The sequence below is a fragment of the Dama dama genome, chromosome 33, assembly GCF_033118175.1.
Source record: "Dama dama isolate Ldn47 chromosome 33, ASM3311817v1, whole genome shotgun sequence".
NCBI classification, from domain to species: Eukaryota; Metazoa; Chordata; class Mammalia; order Artiodactyla; family Cervidae; genus Dama; species Dama dama.
In genome coordinates this window covers 43,401,980-43,429,491 of record NC_083713.1, presented here as the reverse complement: position 1 = coordinate 43,429,491, position 27,512 = coordinate 43,401,980, and the positions used below count along the sequence as shown (strand labels likewise).

At 38.0% G+C, this 27,512-nt stretch overlaps 1 protein-coding gene across 5 annotated transcripts in view; it reads left to right on the top strand.

Annotated features, from left to right (window-relative positions):
• The window catches only part of KCNJ3 (potassium inwardly rectifying channel subfamily J member 3), a 176,756-nt gene that overhangs the window by 109,554 nt on the left and 39,690 nt on the right, over positions 1-27,512 (top strand). The window lies entirely within an intron of this gene.

Below are 27,512 nucleotides of genomic sequence, written 5' to 3'. Positions count from 1 at the left end.
ACAGAATGTTTGACCTTGTTTATTTGTTTCTCTTTCAGTTATCCACAGGTTTTTAAACATGTCTACCCGCATGAAAAATATTAACTGTATTGTGCTGTCAAACACACTTCAACCCACTTGAATAGAAAAACATCTTCTGAACAAAGTTACCATTTATGATTATAAACAGAATCATAGAGGTAGGGGAAAGGGAAAGGGAATCTCTACTACAAACTCCTAGCACAAATTTTCAGAAAAGTCAAAGTTAATCGTTCAGTCATGTCTGACTCTTTATAATCCCATGGATTGTAGCCTGCCCAGCTCCTTTGTCCATGGAATTCTCCAGGCAAGAGTACTGGAGTGGGTTGTCATTTCCTTCTTCAGGGGATCTTCCCAACCCAGGGATCAAACCCGGGTCTCCTGCATTGCAGGCAGATTCTTTACCAATTGAACCACTGGGGCATTAAAACTAAACTAAAATTTTGTTGAAAATGAAAACCCAGAGTTGTACTAAGTAGAGCTTTAGGAAATACTTCTTAAAATGGTCAGTTTAAACTTAGGCACCAGGCTGACTTAATTTTTTCTTTCCTCAGAAAATAGTATAGTTTCTAAGGATTCATTCCATGGCCCTTGAAAGTAAAAGACTGCAAGTACTTGGGGAAATAAATGAGCTAATGAAAAGTGCAAGTCACATCATAAGAATTATATTGGTGAGTTTCCACTGTTTTCCCCTCTCTTTGCGGCAATTCAGTACCTGCACTCTGCTTTCCATCACCTCATTTTGCTCGGTGGAAAACATCCACTGATGACATTGAATCGTTTTAAGTAATCAGAGGCAACTGCATAAACTCCATCAGGATAACGCCTTCCAGGCACATGCTCATCAATTTATGGTGAAAGCTGGAAACTGCATGCATATATCTGAGCAGATGAAAACGAGGAGATGAAAATGTTGCTCTAGTGCTCTGCCTTTTCATGTCTTTCTTAAATCATGATTTCTAAGACTATACTCTACCATAAAAATTCAGAAAAATGTGATTGTGTGACTTTACCATAATCACACAGTCCTCAATCTTTTGACGTTTTTACCCGCATGAAGTTTTCTAAAGTGATTTCAGAATGCAATATCTGTGGTTTAAAACCTATAAACAGAAATCTTCTGAATGAGAGCATTACAACATATAGTATTTATCATCTCAAACTTTTCAAATTTTGGGTTTGCCAAGTATTGGCTACTGGATAGCTCCTTTAAAAACACACACACACACACACACCACAGCAGCTACATTGGAATTCAAGATTCCAGAGACCGGTGACTTGCCTTTAATACATATGCCTGTAAGCTCACCAACTAGTGCAAGGAGCCTGGCATCTAACAAATATTTGTTGATTGAATGAATAAATGTGAGTGAATAGCAGCACAAGAGATGGTCATGAATTGAATATAGGTAATTGGATTTAATGCCTCTAGGCATTCATACTGTAGATTCTGAGCCCAGACTTTATGGTAATTCTTTTTATTTTTTTCCTGAAGCAAACGCCTTGCTATTTTCAGGAACTGGTATATGTTCACTTCCAGCAATGTAACATGGAGGTATCTGGAAATGCCTCCAAACTAATCTATGAGGAAAGCTTGGTTTTGCTGAATTGGGAGCTGACAGTTCACATCTAAATGGAAAAATCAGATTAATACATACTTTCACATCCTGGGCCTTTGAGTAAGAATTTCTGTTGCTTCATTGATAGGAAGCTGTTGTTCAGATTGAATTGTTTTTGTCAAATAGGAGAGAATATATGTTTTCTTGTCATTTCTCATTGATGTTTTTATTTCCTTTAAGGGAACTGACTTTAGAAACTTTTGTTCTTATTCAGTATTTCCTTTCAATGTTCTTAAAAACATATCTGCCAAGAAAAATAATTCACCTTCTTGCAAAATGTTAACATTTTCCATTTTAAGTTAAAGCCACCTTGCCAACAGTGTTATTTCAAAACGTTTGATTTGTCATGATATGTTCAGTCTATTTTTAAGGTTCTCCAAATTATATTTTGAAGTTGGTACTTGTTCCAAGTTAAAGCAGTGTGCAATATGTTGCAGTATGACTGAGTGGAGGAGAGAAAGAGATCCAGGAATAAATATAACTAAGAGAAGAGCACTCACAGCTACATTCTCTCTTTTCGTTTCCTAAGCAAAGGGGATTAACCTGCCAAATGGCAGCTTGCCCTCAAAGTCATACTGGATCTCATTCATGAATGAGTGTGATCATTACTTTTTAAAACATTTAATTTTTTTTTTAAATTAGAGGATAATTGCCATAATGTTGTGATGATTTTTGATGAAAATTTTCACTGGTATGAAGCACTCAATCTTGTTGAATAATAAGAAAATCATCTGAATTCTCATTGTTTTCAATCAGAGGTAGTTTTGTGCCCAGTTATAGTGAAATAAATAATTGCATAATACTCAAAATGTAGTAGGTATTCTGTAAATATAAATGGATGATGAAATATTGATATCTATAAAAAAAAAGCCTAGTTCTTTTCCTATCAAAGAATACTTGAAATATATTGTTTTCTTTCCTAATATCCAAACTTTATGCCAGCCACTGTGTAATGGGATATAAAAATGAGTATGAAACAATTTTAGCCATCACAACACTTGCAATCGCAGTAAGCCAGGGACACAGGTCTAAAATCAGTCAGCTCAGTTCAGTTGCTCAATTGTGTCCGACTCTGTGACCCCATGGACTGCAGGCTTCCCTGTCTGTCACCAGCTATCAGAGCTCACTCAAACTCATGTCCATCGCATCAGTGATGCCATCCAACCATCTCATCTGTCATCCCAATCTCCTCCTGCTTTCAATCTTTCCCAGCATCAGGATCTTTTCAAATGAGTCAACTCTTCACATCAGGTGGCCAAAGCGTTGGAGTTTCAGCTTCAGCATCAGTCCTTCCAATGAATATTCAGGACTGATTTCCTTTAGGATTGACTGGTTTGATCTTATTGCAGTCCAAGGGACTCTCAAGAGTCTTCTCCAACACCATAGTTCAAAAGCATCAATTCTTCAGCACTCAGCTTTCTTTATAGTCCAACTCTCACATCTGTGCATGACTAGTGGAAATACCATAACTTTGACTAGATGGACCTTTGTTGGCAAAGTAATGTCTCTGCTTTTTAATATGCTGTCTAGGTTGGTCATAACTTATCTTCCAAGGAGCAAGCATCTTTTAATTTCATGGCTTCAGTCACCATCTGCAGTGATTTTTGTAGCCCCCCAAAATAAAGTCTGTCACTATTTCCATTGTTTCCCCACCTATTTCCCATGAAGTGATGGGACTGGATGCCATGAAGTGATGGGACTGGATGCCATGATCTTAGTTTTTTGAATGTTGAGTTTTAAGCCAGCTTTTTCACTCTCCTCTTTCACTTTCATCAAGAGGTTCTTTAGTTCCTCTTCACTTTCTGCCATATGAATGGTATAATCTGTGTATCTGAGTGGCAATCTTGATTCCAGTTTGTGCTTCATCCAGCCTGGCATTTCACATGATGTACTGTGTATATAAGTTAAATAAACAGGATGACAATATACAGCCATGACATACTCCTTTCCCAGTTTGGAACCAGTCCAGTGTTCCATGTCTGGTTCTAACTGTCACTTCTTGACAGGAATACAGATTTCTCAAGAGGCAGGTCAGGTGGTCTGGTATTCCCATCTCTTTCAGAATTTTCTATAGTTTGTTGTGATCTACACAGTCAAAGGATTTGGCCCAATCAATAAAGCAGTAATAGATGTTTTCCTAGAATTCTCTTGCTTTTTCTGTGTCCAGTGGATGTTGGTAATTTGATCTCTGGTTCCTGTGCCTTTTCTAAATCCAGCTTGAACACTTGGAAGTTCATGGTTCATGTACCTTTGAAGCCTAGCTTGAAGAATCTTGAGCATTACTTTGCTGGCATGTGAGATGAATGCACTTGTTTGAACCCTTTGAACCCTTTGGGACTGGAATGAAAACTGATCTTTTCCAGTCCTGTGGCCACTGCTGAGTTTTCCAAATTTGCTTGGTATATAGATTTGTAATACCAAGGGAGAAAATGTTGCAGAGGATGCTTCATCAAGGAAGCCATCATTTTAGTAACATTTGTAAATATTTTGATATAATCTGATTCAAACTACCATTTTTGAAGAATCTGCTCTTAAACAATCATTGTTTTCTTTTCTCTATGAAGCCTTTATTTTAAGCTTAGCAAATGAATTTGCTTTGTTGAACAGTAACATGCAGGTACCTTCTCACAAATCAGGGCTTTTCAGTAGATAACTTTGGTTTACACCATATATCTATACTAGATTATATTCAGACTTATTAAACATATGTTTGTTTCATCTATGTGTAACTTGTTTCAATTTTGTTCATTTTTTCTTTGTAAGTTCTGTGCCTAAGAAGGCCTATTATGTTGACTTTCTCATTTCTCCTTTAAATGACTTTGTGTGTACAGTTATGTTTTCTACAGTTTTAGAAGAAAATTAGTGCTTTTTTAGAGAAAAATTGGAGATCATGAATCTATAATCTTCACCTAGAAAACAAAAGTCAAGTCAAACTGTGTCTTTGAAGCTGAAATTATATTTTGCTGCCTATTTTATCAATATACGTGAATATTATATACTACTTGTTAATATATTTATGTATGTGTGTATATATATGTGTATAGTGAGTGAGTATTTTTATACACATTTGGTGGAGAGCCAACACTTAAAATTAATTTCCTATGGCTATCACTATTTTAATGTAATAATACTTTTTATTTTTATAAATGTTTCAGAAACTTTAAATGCTAAGACTCGGGTTTTTTTTTTTTTTTTTTTTTCTTTTACTGTCTCCATGTATAATTTTTTTTTATTTCAAATTTTTCAAGTCTTTCAGCTTCTTAAGGATATTTTTATTTAGTATTCCAGAGGCGATCTAATAGGCTTATAGTCTTTTAAATGCTTTATAGTACTGATTTGCTACCTGGCTAGATGAAATAGATTATGATTGATATTTTTTGTCCTATAGACTCTTGAAAAGCAGACCCTTTTGGAGTCATAAAAGAAACCCTGGTGTTTTACTTTTGCATTTCTTTGTGAGGTGCTTTTCTTTTCATCCTCCCTGCTAAATCAGTGTGGAGCCCAAAGCATCATTACGGAGTAAGGAATGACTTAAGTAATTGGATTTCTACCTGGGAAATTGGATTTTGAGGAATTGGATTTCCCCATTGGAATGTGAATGACAGTAACACAAATTCTAAAGGAAGGGCATCTTTTGGAATATCCTTGCAGACTAATTCACAAACCCTGTCCTGATGTTATTTGCTACTAACTGCAGATTTTTTTAATTGCCATTTCTCTTACTATCACTTGCATAACATGGATTATGGATTAAACAGCAAATTATGTTGAGTGTCTGAATGAAGATTGTGACATAGTGCTGAATTACATAATCATGTCAGGTTATCTGAAGGACTTGAATCTATCTGTAAGGTAGAAGATTTACAAAAAGAGACTCATTTTAGGAATGGCACTCAGGATATACAATTCGAGAAGAAAAGATGCCAAATCAGGTAGATAATCAATAGAACTGTGGATTTCCATGGATATAAAAAATCCTGCAGAGTATTTTCATGCAAAAGGGAAAAACTGAAGTTTTTCTAGTTATGTTGTTTAGACAATATTAATGTATCACATATTATTGACTATGCCAAAGCCTTTGACTGTGTGTATCGCAACAAACTGTGGAAAATTCTTAAAGAGATGGGAATATCAGACCACCTGACCTGCTTCCTGTGAAATCTATATGCAGGTCAAGAAGCAACAGTTAGAACTGGACATGGAATAACAGACTGGTTCAAAACCGGGAAAGGAGTATGTCATGGCTGTATACTGTCACCCCGCTTATTTAATTTATATGCAGAGTACATCATGAAAAATGCTGGACTGGATGAAGCACAAGCTGAAATCAAAATTTCCAGGAGAAATATCAATAACCTCAGATATGCAGTTGACACCACCCTTATGGCAGAAAGCAAAGAAGAACTAAAGAGCCTCTTGATGAAAGTGAAAAAGGAGAGTGGAAAAGTTGGCTTAAAACTCAGCATTCAGAAAACTAAGATCATGGGATCTGGTCTCATCACTTCATGGCAAATAGATGGGGAAACAATGGAAACAGTGACAGATTTTATTTTGGGGTGGAGCTCCAAAATCACTGCAGATGGTAACTGCAACCACGAAATTAAAAGATGCTTACTCCTTGGAAGAAAAGTTATGACCAACCTAGACAGCATATTAAAAAGCAGAGACATTACTTTGCCAACAAAGGTCCATCTAGTCAAGGCTATGGTTTTTCCAGTAGTCATGTGTGGATGTGAGAGTTGGACTGTAAAGAAAGCTGAGTGCTGAAGAATTGATGCTTTTGAACCGTGGTGTTGGAGAAGACTCTTGAGAGTCCCTTGGACTGCAAGGAGATTTAACCAGTCCGTCCTAAAGGAAATCAGTCCTGAATATTCATTGGAAGGACTGATGTTGAAGCTGAAACCCCAACACTTTGGCCACCTGATGTGAAGAATTGACTCATTGGAAAAGATCCTGATGCTGGGAAAGATTGAAAGCAGGAGGAGATTGGGACAGAGGATGAGATGGCTGGATGGCATCACCGACTCAATGGACATGAATTTGAGTAAACTGCGGTAGTTGGTGATGGACAGGGAGGCCTGGCGCACTGCAGTCCATGGGGTGGTAATGAGTCAGACACGACTGAACCGCTGAAGTCAAGTATCACAGTTAGCTGCCTTGGTTATTTTGTCTCAGTGATTTCACTGAAATGTTGACATAATTACTTGTTTTGTGTCTTTTAAATACTAACCACCTTGCTCAATGAAGTGACATCTTTTTGTCCTTACTCACTTGATACTCCTGGGTCATGTTTTTCTATCAAGTGGAGGCAAATAATTTAATATTTGAAAAGCTAATACGGTAGTCTATGTTGCTCTCTAACTTTTGAGTCACTGAGTTCAAATCATGCATTAAAGTTTCCTTTGTGATTTTAATTATGAAAAAGATACTATTAATATATAATAGTAGAATGGCTTTATGCAGACATCATTTAAAGTAGGTTACTTGGGTAAACAACTGAATACCTTATTAGTGTTTTTGCTGTTATTACTTAAAATTTAGTATGTAAGAGTACTTAAGAGTCATCTAATATATTTATTAGGAGGAACAATAAATTCAACCTTGTAAACTATTCCTTTAAAGATCAAGAATTCTTTTCAGAATACTTGCTTTAGGATCTGTGGTGATAGCTCGTTGAGTCTTTTCTATAGACCCATTCTCAAGCCTATTTTATTATAACATTGCTGATCAAAAGTCATATAACCTGTTCAGGAATGTCTAGAAAGGGTTCACCTGCCCGAGTATAGGTGAAGAAAAAGCCTCAAATTAGATGTTTAGATTCCTGGTCTCTAGAAATCTGTCTTTTATTTGTGTCATTGAGTACCTACTGAGATATACGATGTATCACCCGGTGTTCTAATTGCTTTGCATATAAAGGCAGCTGTCACCTTTCCAGTGCCTAAGCATTCCCATTGTCTTCTATGGAGCATTTTTTATTTCTTTACTAATTTTGTGAAATTGAATATTAACACATATGATTGTGTTTCATGAAGTTGATGTAAGACTTCAGTTAGATAATGGATATTCTTCAAAGAGCCTGAAATTTGATACCATGATACGTGTATAGATATATGTTTAATTACAAATGCAAAGCATGAAATATGTTCCTTGTTTAAAATTTCCGATAACACAGAACTCTAAAATAAAAAGTAAAGTCCTGCTTTTCCACACCTCACTGTTCAATTTAGTGTATTCTCTGATATTTTTAGCCATGTGAATGTATACAATGCAAATGCTTTAATCTTGCTATTGTTTCTGTTTGAGTGTTAATATTTTATAAAAATGGGAGCATATTTTATATGTATGTATATGTATGCATATATGTGTGTATATATACATATGTACATATATGTATGTACATACACATAGTATAATTTGCTTTTCTCCTGTAAAGAAAATATTATAGGCAGTCTTCCTTACACACTGTATTTTGTAGTATGTATGACAACTTATTTAATAATCTTCCCTAGGTTGAACATTTAGGTTGTCTCTATTATATTTTAACAATAAATGAAGTTGCAACAAATGTCATAGTTTATTTATCATGATGCTTAAGTCCCAACATTCATGGGCTTTAGTCTTTCTTTCTTTTTTTTTTTTTTTGCTAATTCCTGCACTGAAAACACTATATTAATGACTACAACCTTTTGTACATTTGTACTTTTTTATATCAAGAAAGTCTAGCCTTCCTTATTATTCCACTTGGCTGTTCTTTTAGTTTTTCTTTCAGATGGACATCAGAATCAACCTGAAAAAGTCTACACACATACACAAACACAACTTTGTTGAAATTTTGATTGAGATTGCCTTGAATTATAGATGTTTTGGGGAAGGGTTCACATAATTAAATTGCTGAATCTTTGTCTAGGAGTCTTTGAAGATTAACCATGTGTCTTACATTTGGTGTGCAATGTGGCTGAGGAACAGACTGTGTGTGGTGGGTGGGTGTGCATGCATGCCATGGTGTATGCTGGGGTGGGAACGAAGCAGGACTCAACATATAAGACTGGAGTCTTTGAGGATTGTATGTATGATTTTACAAATTTGTAGGAGGGTGGTGGAGAAGGGGATGCATAGAGAAGCCAGTAGTGTTATCAGGTCCTAGATGTTTCCAAGGCTCTTCTTGTTGGATTCAAACACCCACACTCTTCTTTTAACTTGGGTAACTTAACATGTAAATCCTATTGTCTCCAGAACTGTCTCCAGAATTCTTAAAATAAAATCCTCTTCTTCGTTATTTGACTTCCATCTACCATTCCAGGGCTTCCCAGGTGGCACAGTGGTAAAAAAATCTGCCTGCCAATGCAGGAGACACAGGAGGCAAGGGTTCGATCCCTGGTTCTATTTTTGCCTGGAAATTTCATGGACAGAGGAGCTTGGTGGGCTACAGTTCATAGGGTCCCAAAGAGTCAGACTTGACTAAACAACTGAGCACGCATTCTGCCATTACAACCACTTTTCTGTTCTCCAGATGTAGTTCTTGGGACCTGATATTTCTTTCTATGTATATATCCTGCCCTCTGTCCCTTTCCTGAATGTTCCACTCCTTAATAAAACTGACACTTAATTGACACATAATATGTGTCCGGCACTGTTCTCTGTTCTTGGGACTCATCACTGAGTAGCATAAAACATTCCAATCCCTCATGAATCCTATATTCTAGTAATAATATATAAGAATTTATATCATACATTATTATGTGCTAAGCATTTAACATAGATAAAAACAGAGCGGAGTGGGATTGAGCAGAGAGTAGACTGTAATTTTAAATAGGATGGTCAGGACAGAGTCAACAGAAAGGTGACATTTTTGTCACCTAGTCTTGAAAGTGACAAGGGATTTAGCAGTGCAAATATCTGGTCTCTACAGTAAAAGGCTTATTTTCGTTGCCCCTGAAACCCAAAAAGGTCAAGAAAATGTGCACATATTGTTTCATTTGTGTTATACTTGTCTAGTCTTCAGTGACTTATTTTGATCTATAGGTACAGGAGCTTCCCACCCCCAGCTCTGGGAAGTTTACTGTCCAAAACTTTGAACATATCTTAGTTTGTTCTAGCTTTTTCTATAATAGTCCTTGGAACGTCACTAAAATTCAAGCAAAGTGAAGGTAAAAGATCAGCTTCTTTCAGTTTATGAGTTCTATAAAAATATGGGTATGATTTTAGAGGCAAGGAATTTTAGGTTTTGAGTAGTCATGGGGAGGAAATATCTGTTGAATGAAGGGACAGAAATGTGTAGGTTTGCCTCCCCCCACCCCCCACCCCGCCATTCTGTTTCCCCCGTCTATCATGTTTATTATATTGAATAGCTTTTTTTTCAGTGATTTTTTTCTTTATGTTCAAAGTACTTATGTTTTTCCTCTACATCACTTATTTTCAGTTTTTAATTCTGCTTTTTATTGCCTATTGCCTCCAATATGGATTTTAATTGAGCTTCAGTATTTGAATATTTTGCATTTTCTTCCTATTTCTGCCAACTTCTTTTATAATATCTTGTTCATTCGCACTTATTTTCTCCTTGTGGCATGTTTTTTTTTTTTTTTTTTCCTTGATGCTCTTTTATTACGCTAACCAATTATTTTTAAAAAATATATTTGAGTCCTATTGAAAAGCTATTTTATTTTTACTGTTGTGCCTTTCCCTGGTGACTTTAGAAGAAGCTTTGGGTTGTTGTATAGATTATGTTTTAAGTGAAAATTATATACAAAAGCCAAATTGAAAAATGGCTGTGCAAATCAGGACCTTTGGCGTCATCCCCATCTGAGGAGCGTGTTCCATTGACCTTCCTGTCCTTAAGAGCCTCCTGCCCTGCCTATTTGACTCCACTTGATTTGAAGTAGGCACCCAGTAGTGTTTTAAGAATCTGTGGTAGATGCTCTCACTTCCTCGAAATCCTCAGATGTATCAAATAAAGTGAATGTTAAGTCTGTGTACTCTGGAGTCAGATGCCTGAGTTTTAAATCCCCCTTTTGCCTACTTGTGTTCACTGCATGGCCCAGCATAAATCACTTACCTTAACTTGGTAAGTTATTTGGCTTCATTTTTCCTATTTCTAAGATAGAAATAAAATCCCATTGACTATAGAGGATTGTCATTAGGATTAAGTAAGTGGATATGTGTTAAATATTTAAAAGCATATTTGGCATATAGTAAGAACCTAGTAAGAGTAGCACTAAGAGTAACTAACTCTAAGCGTTAGCAAGTTCATTCTTAATTTTTATGATTATTTGTAGATCCCATAGATTTGTTTCTGTTTACTCAAAACAGAACCTCCAAAATTAGCCTTAGCGCCATTCTCTCAGCATATATGAATGTAGTTTGGATCTGTATACTGCCGCTTTGGGATTTTCTCCTGCTCTGGCTATTTGGTTCTGACTCTAGTTCAGTCAGGGTTAGTGTGTTACCTGTTTATATGTGTCTTTGATGAAAGAATCTGCTACTCACAATGTGATGTTGTCAGGGTTTTAAAAGAGTTCTTGTTTTTGACAACAACTCTTCAGCTGCACTGTGCCTCTAGGTTTCTTGTCTATAGAAAGTGCTGGTGGGGGCAGGAGTGCCACGTGGGGAGGTGTGATTCAGTGTGGCTGGGGGAGGGAGCTGAGTTTTGCTACTGGTGTTCTGGTCCCTGCTGAGACTTGGTTCTGTTATCCTCATATATCCTTTCAGTTCCTCTTGCCAGTTCTGCAGTTGCATATCTCCATAGTGTTTCCGAGCAGCAAGCTTCAGAGAAAAACTAAGAAAATCTGTATCTCAGGTTCTTTATCATGAATTTATCCTTCATTCTTTAACTAAATTATTGTATCTCTTTAATCTTAACTTAAAAAAACCTATGATTTAAATTCTGGCTACTAACTATATTCTTTTATATGAAGGTATGCTGACTTTTCTTCTTCTGTCATGTATTTGAAATTAGAGTGAAAACAGTTAATTAGAGTATCTTGTTAACAAGATGCCTATAGAAATAAAGCTATTTTGTGGCATGGAAAGACAGTGTATTCAAGATTAATAGTGAAATTTGAACTGAAGTGTAATACAAAATGAGTTAATAATGCTGATTACTTTTTAGATGACTAAATAATGCTGCTGTTGCTATAGAAAATTGTTCTAAGTATAATTTTTGAATTGCACGAAAGAAATAAAAACACAAGAAAGGTTACAAAATCTAAGAGTTATCATAGTGTCTTAGTATTTCAGTGCATTCTATATTAAGGTATCTTTTAAAGTTTTTGCATTTCTAAGAAAGATTTATTTTAGGGTTATGAAGGCTATTTAAAAATATAGAGGGCTAGAACTTTATTGGGCATAATTGTCCTCAAGACATTTTATTTTTTGAGCAAGGAAATGGCAACCCACTCCAGTACTCTTGCCTGGAAAATTCCATGGACAGAGGAGCTTGGTAGGCTACAGTCCATGAGATCGCAAAGAGTCAGGCACGACTGAGCAAATTTACTTTATTTATAAAATAGTGAAAATAATACCTACTTCAAAAATATATAATATCTCTAAGGAAATAGTCTTAAGGATTTCAACTTAACTGAAAAGTGCCAGTTTTCACTAAAATCTAATCAGTAGATTTCCTGCAGAGCTATTTCTGATATGATGTCTTGTGCATTGCTTGCTAGTCACACAGAATTTTCTTTATTTTCCTCCATTGTCCTTATTTGAAAGAATTTTGCCTTTCTAGATTGTCTAGTGGATATTTCACAATGTTGAAATGTAGAGAACAGGTCAAGTAAATAAGAGTGAAGGAGAAATCATATTGCACCATCTTCTCATGATCAATTTTATGCTGAATTTCTCATGAGATAATAATAGATAAACTCCATTGTAATAAGTAAATCCAGGTACCATGCAAGTATGGTAGCATCCAACTCTGTGGAGCAGATGTTATTTACACCCTATTGATGAATAATTCTAAGTAGAGGGCATTGAGGAGTTTATCTGTGTGAACATACTAACCAACAGTGGTGCTGAGGTTCAGATCCTGATCAGATTCACTCAAATCTGTGCTCCCAGCTGGAGGAATGCTTGCCAATATTTGACATGTTCCTCACCTATTTAGTATTAAAACATAAATATGTTATAATGTAAAATAATTACACATGATCAATTTTCTATTTGAGTTTTCCTATATTTGAATATAATTTTCTAGGCAGTTCCCAAGTTGCCAGTGGATTTTCTCCCTGAAATTCATTTCCAAATCAGATTTCAAAACATGAAGATAAGAAATTACTTTTTTTAAAGTTGACAAAAAGCAAATATAGACAAAGAGAGTAAATAGGTAGATTGAGGTATATAAAATTCCAAAGGGGGGTTCTGTATACTTTGAAGGACTAACAAATGGAATCCTGAGGAAAAATGAATGATTTTCTAAGAAGTCCCTTCAGCAGTTGGAATATGCATGCATGTGAAAAGCATAATCTATAGTTATGTGTACCAAAGAGGTGGATTTGATAACTGATAAAAGACTTCTAAAAATAGGTATGATTGTGCAGTATTTTGTACAAACCCTGTCCTAACAGACTCTAGGGGACAAGAGGAAGTAATGGACCTCTGGGGCAAAATAATTTCCTCCTGTGTTCTGGAGGTGGCACCTGTAGTCTGGGCTTTATTGTTGAAATGGTGTCAGTAGCTGGATAGGAGTGAAAACATAGAAGGATCTGAAGAACATTGAAGATGAAATAGAAGTCTTGTGAAGTTGACTTGTACTCAAAATAGGGTATCTGTAAATATTTTTTTTTCTTTTTCTGCTTCAGAAAACATATTAATAGCACTTTGAAATGATTTTAAATTTGTCCTTTTCCCTTTGGATTAATTAGTTAATGGTAGTACAGGGATAATTTCAAAGTGGCCACATCCTATGATTGCAAATTGTAACAAAGTAACTAAAATATTGTATTTTTACTTCATAAATTCTTGACATCTAGATTTCTGGAACTTTTCAATGAAAGGACTATAGTATAACTCATATTATTTTTGATTTTGAATCAAACTCCTTTTTTAACTGTTTTATTCAAATGATAGAATGTGATACAGAACATGGACATGTTGCAGTTACATAGTTTGTTTTTTTAAAAAGTTTATATATCATATTCAAATTAAAGAGAATGATGATGATAGCTGTCAAATTTAAAGTGATTACCAATTTAGAAAATAACACTGAAAAAGTTGATATTTAGTGAGTTATAAACAGAATTACATAATATAGACATGGGAAAATTAGTAAATAAAATGCAAAATGTTCCAATGTTTTTAAACTGCATCAACGTACAAGGAAATATAGAAAAGTAGTTAACAGCATGTTCTGCATTTGTATTTTTGATTCAAATTCTAGTCCGGCTACTTCCTAGCTAGCGTGCCTTTAATGCATTGTAAGGATATATTCAAATATTTTGGAAGATAATTAAGAGATGCTCAAGTAGAATATCTCATTCAAAATAGTGTTTCTCTCAAGAACTGTGAAGATTCTTAAATTTGATTGTACTGTATTTGCAAGCTACATCAGCTGTATTTGCATAAGACTCATCAGTTGGAGACAGAGGACCTTATTAGACATGGCACAGAAAGCAGCATGAGCATCAGCACATTTGTCTGTCCCCTTTACCTCCTGTGTCCCAGTGGAGCCATGCAGTGGATCCAGAGAGATGCTGCAGTGGGTTTGTTTCACTGCTGAGGAACCAAGTCCTAAGTACTTTAGGACCAAGCAGTAAATATCACAGCACATGGCAGAAGAGCAGATCTTCTTCCGCTAGAGAGCAGGCAGCTACCTGGTTGTCCCACTCTGGTGGACGTGGCCTACTTAGCTCCTTATGTGATTACCTAGAAAAACTGTTCAGTATCAGGAGATGGATAAACTCTGCATCTGAAACACTTAGCAAGAATATGTAGGGATGCTTAGAGTCCTGGCAGACAGCCTCTCCCTCAAACCACACCTTAACCCCACATATTCTTAGCTGTGTGGTCACATGACTATCCTACTCTGTGGGTCACTCTGATTATTCTTACCAAGAGAGTAAACCTATATCAGTTCAACTTGTCTTATAAAACATTGAATTAAAGGCACTATCAACAGGACTCCAAGCAGCAACTTAGAGCCAACCTGTAGTATTGACCTCAGCCATGACCCTCAGGGCTCCAGACTCAGCCTACTGAACAAATTACTGAAAAAACAGGGTATATACTTTAGAAAAACACATGACTTTCTCTTTAAGTCTCTTCACTAACCTTTCTTTTTTTTCAGGGGTGGAGAGATATAGGAGAGAGGTGTAGGTGGAGAGATATACTAGGGATGTCATCTGTTCTATCTTGATCTGAAAGATGGATACTTAGGACAGTCTTCCATAACAGTCCTGGCCAGTGAGTTGAAACTGACCTAAATACCTTCTATGTTCAAAGTGGTATCACTGATAACTTCAGCTAAGTCAGGGACACATTTGTTAGCATCTTTTCTAATTGGTTGGCTCCAGTTTTAAGGATGACCACCCAATGACTGTATGTACCACGAGTCAGTCATTTATTAGTAACTAAGGTTGTCCAATCCCCAAAGACCTCTACATTTATCTGAGAACTCCATGATTCACTGGAAGTGTTTCCTTAAACACTTGAAGGGCTCTTTTGACCACTCCTGAGGTACAAATCAAATCAAAGCAATTTATAGATAAATTAGTGTCTGGCTTCCACAGAAATAGTGCAGTCCCAGAGACATACATGGTGCCCCTAGAAAGAAGGTGTTAACTGAGATGGTTCTTCTATCTAAGGGTAATATACATCAATCAGGGGACATAGGGTAGAGATACTTTCAATGTGGCTTCCTGGCTAGCTAGTAAATCTTAGGTTCCCCAAGTCCAGTTCAACCCGTGTGTTTAGAAGAATTGCTTAAAGGAAGTCAGTCAGATCTATCATACTTGACTACACCACTGGCCAAGTGGCACTCATCCATCACATGTAAAAACCAAGCAAGGCAGATGGGAATGGATACATTTAGAGGTGCTGAAAGGCATTTTGTATGAGAGCTGCAGGAGCTGAGGCCACACTTCATGCTTCTTATTGACTTCTATAAAGTTGTAGGGACTGGAGATCAAGTTAATGGTTTATCACCATTTAATGAGGAATGGCAGATCTAGAAGTCTTTTAAATATAAGCAGCTTACTACCTTTTGAGAGAGTGTATCAAGAGGTTTTCTTTTCTTTTTTTTTGAAAAGAAGACTCCAGAGTGGCTTTGAAAAGACGAGAGATTGTTAATGTCTCTTCCTGCTCTTACCTCCTGAATTCCAAGGTGATTCCTGCCCCAGTGCTGGCATTGTTCCTCCCCCGGCACACGGACAAAATCAGTGTATCCTGTTCCACCAACTGTAACGCTCTAATCACCATCTCCATGTACCCAGACCTGTCATCCAAGAGTGTCTGATGCAGGAGGAATAAGGGCATTTTGATAAAATTTATTGAGGTGCATTAATACCTTCCTTGCTTCATGTGGATCTCATCAGCTACCTTTTGACCAGGATGTCCCACCTGCACTTGCCTGCAAATTACCTGCCAGTCTGGCCGGAGGCTGTTGTTAGGGGGAAAAAAAAGAAGCTGCAGCATGGGCAGGAATGATAGGATGGAATCCTAAAATTTCAAAGAAGAGGTCTACTCCTCAACCCTGTGGTCCTAATCACTACCCAGGAGGTGGCCAAGAAAAGAATTATTAGGGAAACTTCCTTATTTAGTAATCAGACTGCCTTTACAAAGGTATTTGGATTGGAAAAAAGGTGAGGGAGGTGCAATCAGAAAGATAAATCTTTGTTCAGAGTATTTATTCAAAGACCATTCTACTTCTTAATGAGACCAACATTTAAGGATGAGAAGAGGCATCAATTGCCCTGACTGTTGGTTTAATGCTTGGTGACCTTTGTGACAAAAGTTACACCATTTTCAGAGGGTAAAACCCACCCCAGTCACCACCCCAAGACTGTCGCGGGCAGTTAGATGTGGCGGGAGCTTTTCTTTCATTAGCTCGCCCACTATGACGATCACCTACAACTGCATTGCAAATGGCCGAGCAGTCCTAGCGGAGCTGGCCCTAAACAGCGGCTCTTATCAGGAAGCAGAAGCAGCAGTGCTTAAACTAGTACTTCTTAGAGCTGAACCAAAGATCATAATTCAAATGGGACGCTCACACTTAATATAAAGACTGCTTCATGGGACTGGCTGTGAGGAGATACCCCACATCCAAGGTCAGAGAAACCCCAGTGAGACAGTAGGCACTGGAGCGGCTGTGAGGAGATACCCCATGTTCAAGGGCAAAGGAGAAGCCCCAGCAAGATGGTAGGAGGGGTGAATTTACGTTTACAATCAAACCCCATCCCTGCCAGAGAAGCTAAGAGGGCTTAAACAAACCTTGTATGCACCAGGATCAAAGGACCCCACAGAGACTCAGACAGAACAGTGTTTGAACATCTCCTGTGGAGGTACAGGTCAGCAGTGGACTGCTACAGGGACAGGGGCTCTGGGTGCAGCAGACCTGGGTATGGCATAAGCCCTCTTGGAGGAGGTCGCCATTAACCCCACCATAGAGGCTGCCAGAACTTACACAGGACTGGGAAATAGACTCTTGGAGGGCACAAACAGAACCTTGTGCACCAGGACCCAGGAGAACGGAGTAGTGACCCCAAAAGAGACTGACCCAGACTTGCCTGTGAGTGTCCAGGAGTCTCCAGTGGAGTCGTGGGTCTCTGGTGGCCTGCTGCAGGGTTGGGGCCACTGAGTGTAGCAGTTTATGCATGGGATATTTTGAAAGAGGTCACCATTATCTTCATTACCTCCACCATGCTTTGGCCCCAGGTATATAGGTTTAAAAAAAAAAAAAAAAAAGATGGTGGCTCAGGCGATAAAGCGTCTGCCTGCAATGTGGAAGACCCAGGTTCAATCCCTGGGTCGAGAAGATCTCCTGGAGAAGGAAATGGCAACCCACTCGAGTATTCTTGCCTGGAAAATCCCATGGATGGAGAAGCCTGGTAGGCTACAGTTCATGGGGTCACAGAGAGTCAGACACTACGGAGTGACTTCACTTTCACTTCACTTTAAATAGCAGGGATGGGAACACAGCTCCACCCATCAACAGAAAATTGGATTAAAGATTTACTGAGTATCAGTTCAGTGCAGTCTCTCAGTCCAGCCAACTCTTTGCCACTCCATGGACTGTAGCATGCCAGACCTCCCAATCCATCACGAACTCCCGGAGTTTACTCAAACTCATGCCTGTTGAGCCGGTGATGTCATCCAACCATCTCATCCTCTGTCATCCCCTTCTCTTCCTTCTCCTCCCACCTTTAGTCTTCCCCAGCATCAGGGTCTTTTCAAATGTGTCAGCTTTTCGCATCAGGTGGCCAAAGTTTTGGAGTTTCAGCTTCAGCATCAGTTCTTCCAGTGAATATTCAGGACTGATTTCCTTTAGGATGGACTGGTTGGATCTCCTTGCAGTCCAAGGGACTCTCGAGAGTCTTCTCCAACACCACAGGTAAAAGCATCAACTCTTCAGCACTCAGTTTTCTTTATAGTCCAACTCTCACATCAATACATGACTAGTGGAAAAACCACAGCCTTGACTAGATGGACCTTTGTTGTCAAAGTAGTGTCTCTGCTTTTTAATATGCTGTCTAGGTTGGTCATAACTTTTCTTCCAAGGAGTAAGCGTCTTTTAATTTCAAGTCTGCAGTCATCATCTGCAGTGATTTTGGAGCCAAAATATAAAGTCTACTTACTGAGCATGCCCCCACCCATCAGAACAAGACCCAGTTTCCCCCTCAGTCAGTCTCTTCCATCATAAGCCTCTTCACCTTCTCCAGCAGAGGGAAGACAGACTGAAAACCACAATCATAGAAAACTAACCAGTCTAATCACATGGACCATAGCCTTGTCTAACCCAATGAAACTATGAGCCATGCTGTGTAGGGCCACCCAAGATGGACGGGTCGTGGTGGAGAGTTCTGACAAAATGCGGTCCACTGGAGAAGGGAATGACAAACCATTTCAGTATTCTTGCCTTGAGAACCGCATAAACAGTATGAAAAGGCAAAGATAGGACACTGAAAGATGAACTCCCCAGGTCATTAGGTGCCCAATATATTACTGGATCAGTGGAGAAATAACTCTAGAAAGAATGAAGAGACAGAGCCAAAGCAAAAACAACACCCAATTGTGGATGTGACTGGTGATGGAAGCAGGGTCGATGCTGTAAAGAGCAATATTGCATAGGAACCTGGAATGTTAGGTCCATGAATTAAGGCAAGTTGAAAGTGGTCAAACAGGAGATGGCAAGAGTGAATGTTGACATTTTAGGAATCAGTGAACTAAAATGTACTGGAATGAGTGAATTTAATGCAGATGACCATTATATCTACTACTGTGGGCAAGAATCTCTTTGAAGAAATGGAGTAGCAATCATAGTGAACAAAAGAGTCCAAAATGCAGTACTTGGATGCAATCTCAAAAACGACAGAATGATCTCTGTTCATTTCCAAGGCAAACCATTCAATATCACGGTAAGCCAAGTCTATGCCCCAACGAGTAATGCTAAAGAAGCTGAAGTTGAATGGTTCTATGAAGAACTACAAGAACTAACACCCGCAAAAATTGTCCTTTTCATTATAGGGGACTGGAATGCAAAAGTAGGAAGTCAAGAAACACCTGGAGTAACAGGCACATTTGGTCTTAGACTACAGAATGAAGCAGGGCAAAGGCTAACAGAACTTTGCCAAGAGAATGAACTGGTCATAGCAAACACACTCTTCCAACAACATAAGAGAACACTCTACACATGGACATCACCAGATAGTCAACACTGAAATCAGACTGATTATATTCTTTGCAGCCAAAGATGGAGAAGCTCTATACAGTCAGCAAAAATAAGACCAGGAGCTGACTGTGGCTCAGATCATGAACTCCTTATTGCCAAATTCAGACTTAAATTGAAGAAAGTAGGGAAAATCACTAGACCATTCAGGTATGACCTAAATCAAATCCCTTATGACTATACAGTGGAAGTGAGAAATAGATTTAAGGGACTAGATATGATAGACAGAGTGCTTGATGAACTATGGACAGAGGTTCATGACTTTGTACAGGAGACAAGGATCAAGACCATCCCCAAGAAAAAGAAATGCAAAAAAGCAAAATGGCTGTCTTAGGAGGCCTTACAAATAACTGTGAAAAGAAGAAAAGAGACAAGCAAAGGAAAAAAGGAAAGATATACCCATTTGAATGCAGAGTTCCAATGAATATCAAGGAGAAATAAGAAAAGCTTCCTCCGTGATCAATGCAAAGAAATAGAGGAAAACAATATAATGGGAAAGACAAGATCTCTTCAAGAAAATTGGAGATACCAAGGGAACATTCCATGCAAAGATGGGTTCGACAAAGGACAGAAAAGGTATGGACCTAAAGGAAGCAGAAGATATTAAGAAGAGATGGAAAGAGTACACAGAAGAACTGTACAAAAAGATCTTCATGAACCAGATAATCATTATGGTGTGATCACTCACCTAGAGCCAGACATCCTGGAATGAGAAGTCAAGTGGGCCTTAGGAAGCATCACTACAAACAAGCTAGTGGAGGTGATGAAATTCCAGTTGAGCTATTTCAAATCCTGAAAGATGATGCTGTGAAAGTGCTGCACTCAATATACCAGCAAATTTGGAAAACTCAGCAGTGGCCACAGGACTAGAAAAGGTCAGTTTAATTCCAATCCCAAAGAAGGGCAATGCCAAAGAATGCTCAAAGTACCACACAATTGCACTCATCTCACATGCTAGCAAAGTAATGCTCAAAATTGTCCAAGCCAGGCTTCAAGCTTACATGAACCATGAATTTCCAGATGTTAAAGCTGGTTTTAGAAAAGGCAGAGGAACCAGAGATCAAATTGCCAACATTCACTGGATCGTCGAAAAAGCAAGAGAGTTCCAGGAAAAAATCTATTTCTGCTTTATTGACTGTGCTAAAGCTTTTGACTATGTGAATCACAGTAAACTGTGGAAAATTCTGAAAGAGATGGGAATACCAGATCACGTGACCTGCCCCTTGAGAAATCTGTGTGCAGGTCAAGAAGCAACAGTTAGAACTGGACGTGGAGCAACAGACTGGTTCCAAAAAGGAAAAGGAGTATGCCAAGGCTGTATATTGTCACCCTGCTTATTTGACTTATATGCAGAGTAAATCATGCAAAATGCTGGGCTGGATGAAGCACAAAGTGTAATCAAGATTGCCGAGAGAAATATCAATATGCAAATGACACCACCCTTATGGCAGAAAGTGAAGAAGAACTAAAGAGCCTCTTGAGGAGAGTGAAGGAGGATAGTGAAAAAGTTGGCTTAAAGCTCAACATTCAGAAAACTAAGATCATAGGATCTGGTCCCATCACTTCATGGCAGTTAGATGGGGAAACAGTGGAAACTGTGGCTGACTTTATTTTTCTGGGCTCCAAAATCACTGCAGATGATGACTGCATCCATGAAATTAAAAGACACTTACTCCTTGGCAGGAAAGTTATGACCAACCTAGACAGCATATTAAAAAGCAGAGACATTACTTTGACTACAGAGGTCCGTCTAGTCAAGGCTATGGTTTTTCCACTAGTCATGTATGGATGTGAGAGTTGGACTATAAAGAAAGCTGAGCACAGAAAAATTGATGCTTTTGAACTGTGGTGTTGGAGAAGACTCTTGAGAGTCCCTTGTACTGTGAGGAGATCCAACCAGTCCATCCTAAAGATCAGTCCTGAGTGTTCATTGAAAGGACTGATGTTGAAACTGAAACTCCAATACTTTGGCCACCTGATGCGAAAATCTGACTAATTTGAAAAGCCCCTGATGCTGGGAAAGATTGAAGGTGGGAGAAGGTGATGACAGAGGATGAGATGGTTGGATGGCATCTCCGACTCAGTGGAGATGTGTTTGGGTAAACTCCGGGAGTTGGAAGGCTTGGAGTGCTGCAGTCCATGGTTTCACAAAGAGTCGGACATGACTGAGTGTTTGAACTGAACTGAAGTGACTGAAATGGGTAAATGGTATGGAAAGCTGAAAACACAACAGTATTAAGTTTCCTAGGTCACAGTGATGTGACTGTTCTTGGCCTGAGCAGATTGGAATAGCAGTTGTTTCATGGTGTCCCATCAGCTTATTTCACTATTTATGAGCACCTCCAAGCATTGCTGGTAACTCTGTTCAGGGTGGGCATCTGACCACATAGAAGAAAGAGGCAGTAGGAAGAAAACCTGCAATTCCTGAAAAATCACCCCGTTCTTTTTCCTGGTCTCCGCAGTCAAATAAGTAAGATTGGGTTAGAGGGGTTTCCCTATTATCTCTGAGAGATGAAAATCTCATTTCAATTGTCAGAAAACTGGAAAGAAGAGGGAATGATATCACCTAAACAGTGCTAGACTAGAGAGTAAGCTAATTACATCAGAAAATCTAGTTAATTAACAAATTGAGAGGCAAAGTGAATTGTCTACACAAGCAATTATCAGAAACACTCATACAAGGCTGAAAATAAGTAGCATTGGATGGGCAGAATTGTCAGGCTTTTGTTCCAGTAACATCTACCATAGAATGTCTTGACTTGGGATTTTTCTTTATTCACCATGTTTCCATCAGAAGCAGTGGGGTTAGTGGTGTCTTTTTTTTTTTTTTTTAGTAAAATTTTAAACTGAAACCCAAAACCTTCTTGACTATGTACTAATATAGAGCAATATTAAACATATTTCCTAGAATAAAATGATACTTTATTTTTACCTGGTACTCAAGGAACTGGCATTACATACCTAGTTTTTACAAGTTCTTATACCTTTGTATGAATTTTTTTTTAATGATTTTATTTATTTCTTTATGACCGTGCTGAGTCTTCATTTTCTCTGCTCTCTAGTTGTGGCACAAGGGCTTAGTTGCTCCACAGCATGTGAGATCCTCCCAGATCAGAGATCGAACCCAGATCTTCCACACTGGGAGGTGGATTCTGTACCACTAAGCCACCAGGGAAGCCCCTTTGTATGAATTTTTATAAAGAGATAACTTCAGCTATTTCACATAATGAATATGAAATTCCACATCATTGAAAAATATATCTCTATATATGTACATGTGCATCTATATAATGTATAAAATTTGTTTTACTTTTCTGTATTATAATTTTTTCAAAATTTAGTGCCACATTTATATGTGCAGAGCACTAATTTTTTTTTTAATCTTTATTGGAGGATAGTCACTTTACAATGTTGTATTAGTTTCTGCTGTATAGTAATGTGAATCAGTTACATGTATGCATATATCTTGTCTTTTTTAGATTTCCTTCCCATTTAGGTCACCCAGAGCATTGAGTAGAGTTCCCTGTGCTATACAGTAGGTTCTCATTAGTTAGTTATTTTATATGTAGTAGTGTATAAATATGATTTTAAAGGTCATTGAGACTCTCTACATTAAGGGTCAAAGAATAAGAGAAACAGATAAGACAAGGGCATATTTAAAAACATGTCCTACTGTGTGCTTAGTCGCTCGGTCATGTCTGACTCTTTGTGACCCATGGACTGTAGCCCACCAGGCTTCTCTGTCCATGGGGATTCTCCAGGCCAGAATACTGGAGTGGGTTGCCATGCCATCCTCCAGGATATCTTCCCAACTCACAGATTGAATCCAGGTCTCCTGCATCGAAGGCAGATTCTTTACCATAGGATCACCAGGGGAGCCTACTAGATAGGCTAAAATATGGGCCAGTAAAAGCAGTTTGTGAAATTAAGAGATTATGTACTTAAAATAGTACTAGCATAAGAATTCACGGAAGCCTGGCATGCTTCAGTCCATGGGGTTGTAAAGAGTCGGACACAACTGAGCGACTGAACTGAACTGAACTGATTATAAGAATATACAGAAAAGTTAATCAGAACAAAGGACCCAGAAATAGATTCAGCATATCTTAAACTTGGCATTTCAAATTGTTTTATTTTTTTTAAATTATTAAATGATACTATAACAGTAGGTTTACTATTTGAAAAATATTCAAAAATATGTAAAGTTCCCATGAATTAAAAAATAAAATCAAGCTAAAATTAACTAGATAAAAATGTAATTTAAATATTTATTTGAACTCATTTGTGACTAAGCTATTTATTAGATCAGTAAAAAGAATCTATAATAGATAAATATATTAAACTTACTTTCCTGGAAAGGGCTTTGGTCTCACCCTTTAACAAAATTTTATCAGAATAAAAATATTTTATTTCCCACTGCTTATAGGTGGTTCTTTCACTATTCAAAAAATTTATAGTGTATGTCTCTTGCATTTTCTTGCTCAGGGTGGAAATAGAATGATTAGGTGTTTTTCAGTGTGGGATAAAGCCTTGGTAACATTTTTTCCATCTTTATGTATTTATTACATTGGCTGTATACTTACTATGTTCCAAGCAGTACTCTAAGTTAAGTGTTAAAAACTTACTTAAACTTAGCTGTAGTCTGATTGGGTTCAGGTGAGGGACGTGAGTGGGAAAGCCATGCTGGAAGAATTAAGTGCCTTTTTGTTGTTATTTTGTCCCTAAGTCATGTCCGACCCTTTGTGACCACACAGACTGAAGCTTACCAGGCTCTTTGTCCACAGGATTTTCCAGGCAAGAATACATCCCAGAAACTGGTATGCCATTTCCTTTTCTAGGGGATTTTTCAACCCAGGGATTGTACCCACATCTTTTGTATTGGCAGGAGGTTTCTTTGCCACTGAGCTACCAGGGAAGAGTCTTTTGGGGATACACAGATCTTCTGAAAGGCATGGTCAAAAGAGAGGTAGACCGGGGAGGGGTTAAATGACAAGCTGTGGACTTTTTTTCCTTTTTATTTATTTTGTAAAAATAATTTTTATTGGAATATAGTTGCTTTACAGTGTTATATTAGTTTCTGCTGTATAGCAGTGTGAATCAGTTATACATATGTCCCCTTTTTTATGGGTTTCCTTCCCATTTAGGTCACCATAGAGCAGTTAGTAGAGTTCCCTGTGCTATACGGTAGGTTGTCAGTGAAAGTGAAAGTCGCTCAGTCATATTTGACTCTGTGAATCCTACAGGCCAGAGTACTAGAGTGGATAGCTACTCCGTTCTCCAGGGATCTTCCCAACCCAGGGATTAAACCCAGGTCTCCCACATTGCAGGTGGATTCTTTACCAGCCGAGCTACCTGGGAAGCCTGGGTTGCTATTAGTTATCTATTTTATACATAGTTGTGTATATATGTCCATCCCAATTTCCCTATTTATTCGGCCCCTACCCCCTGCTTTCTTTCCCACCTTGGTGTCCCTACATTTGATCTCTACCTCTGTGTCTCTATTTCTGCTTTGCAAATAAGTTCATCTGTATCATTTTTCTAGATTCCACATAAAAGTGGTATTATATGATACTTGTTTTTCTCTTTTCTGACTTACTTTTCTCTGTATGGCAGTCTCTGCTGCTACTGCTAAGTCACTTCAGTCATGTCCGACTGTGTGTGACCCCATCCCTGGGATTCTCCATGCAAGACCACTGGAGTGGGTTGCCATTTCCTCCTCCAATGCATAAAAGTGAAAAGTGAAAGTGAAGTTGTTCAGTCATGTCTGACTCTCCGCTACCCTGTGGACTGCAGCCTACCAGGCTCCTCCGTCCATGGGATTTTCCAGGCAAATGGCAGTCTCTAGTTCCATCCATAGCTCTGTAAATGGCACTATTTCGTTCTTTTCTATGACTGAGTATTATTCCATTGTGTACTACATCTTTTCCATTTATCTGTTGATTAACATTTCAGTTGCTTCCTAGTCTTGGCTGTTGTAAATAGTGCTCCAGTGAACACTGGGCACATGTACCTTTTCAAATTGTGGTTTTCTCTGGGTATATGCTCAGGAATGGGCTGCTGGGTCATATGGTAGTTCTATTTAGTTTTTTAAGGAACCTCCATACTGTTCTCCATAGTGATTGTATCAAATTACATACCTACCAACAGTGTAAGAGGATTCCCTTTGCTTCACAGCCCTCCAGCATTTATTGTTTGTAGATTTTTTTAATGATGGCCTTTTGACCAGTGTGAGGTGATACTTCACTGTATTTTGATTTGCATTTCTCTCATAATTAGTGATATTTAGCATCTTTCCATGTGCCTTTTAGTCATCTATATGTCTTTGGAGAAATGTCTATTAGGTCATTTGTCCATTTTTTTACTTTTATGGGGCTATATGAGCTATTACTATATTTGGGAGATTAATCCCTTGCCAGTCGCATCATTTGCAAATATTTTCTCCCATTCTGTAAACTGTCTTTTTATTTTGCTTACAGTTTCCTTTGCTGCACAGAAGTTTTTACTTAGATCCCTAATATAACATTATAAAATGACTATAATTCTATTTAAAAATAAATTAAAACAAGAAAATATAAAAATGAATCTGAAAAACAAGACAGGTTGTATGAAATGTTATCCGAAGTAGAGGGTGATGCCTCTAAAGTGATTTCCTATGCTTTTATTCTTTGGGAGCCTCTGCTAATGAAGAAGTTCCTCAAGAAAGACAAGAATGTTTGGGAACAGTTTTCAAGTTTGTTAGTTTGTTTCAAGCCCCTCCATCACTTCCTTGGAGAGTGGCAGCTTTGTCTCCCTTTGGCATCCATCAACTAACCATGAGCCCTTGCTCCACCATGTCTTGTCCATTTTTTTTTTCCATTTATTTTTATTAGTTGGAGGCTAATTACTTTACAGTATTGTAGTGGTTTTTGCCATCCACTGACATGAATCAGCCATGGATTTACATGTGTTCCCATCCTGATCCCCCTCCCGCCTCCCTCCCCATCCCATCCCTTCTTGTCCATTCCTGTCCCTCTGCCATGAGTTGCTCCATGCTCCCGTTTCAGCATGTCCAGGAAAGAAGCAATTTTCAGTGTACTTTGAGCTGTTAGTGAAAAAGGACATGAGAAGGAGAATTTCAGGTGTGCCACAAAGACTGGTGGAATTTCATCCAATTCCCAAGTGGCGCAGTGGTAAAGAATCCACCAGCCAATGCAGGAGATGTAAGAGACATGGGTTCAATCCCTTGGTTGGGAAGATCCCCTCAAGGAGGAAATGGCAACCCACTCCAGTGTTCTTGCCTGGAAAATCCCATGGAAAGAGGAACCTGGCAGTCTACAGTCCATGCGGGTCACAAAGAGTCGAACACAACTGATAGAGCATGCATAGTGGCTGCCACACTTAAGAAGCCTGGAAGGAAGGTGTGGTCCCTGTTGCTTGAAGTTCTCTTTAAAATAAAAATTTTAAAACCAGTAAAAACTTTCTTGGGTTTTAGGTTGTTCCCTAGGTGTCAATTGTTGGGCAAAGGAAGTCTTACTCAGCAGCCTTTCTTACTAGTGACAATTATAGAAAATTCTGTAAGAGGAAAAAGATTTAATTTACCAAAAATATCTTGGATCAACTTGAAATTTTAGGACCTATTCTAAGAGCATGACAAAAGTCACTGAGTGGGATTTATTTATTCCTTAGATAAATGCCTGTTGACTATTATACAAAAGAAAATTTGAATGTCATTACCCTCAATGAGAGGAATCAATATTAGAAGGGTGAAACTTTACTCAAATTGATCTCTTAACGCAGTGGTGATCAAAAGCTCAGTACAACCAAACAGGCACTTATATAATCAAGAAAATTTTGACAAACTGCCTTGTCATAGTGTGGGGCATACTAAACTTGTCCTATTTGTTAATTGAAAAAGAAGTGTAAGGACAAAAGTTAATATACATATATATATACACATATGTGTATATGTATGTTTTTTAAAATTTTTAAAATTTTATTATTGGGGTATAATTGCTTTACAA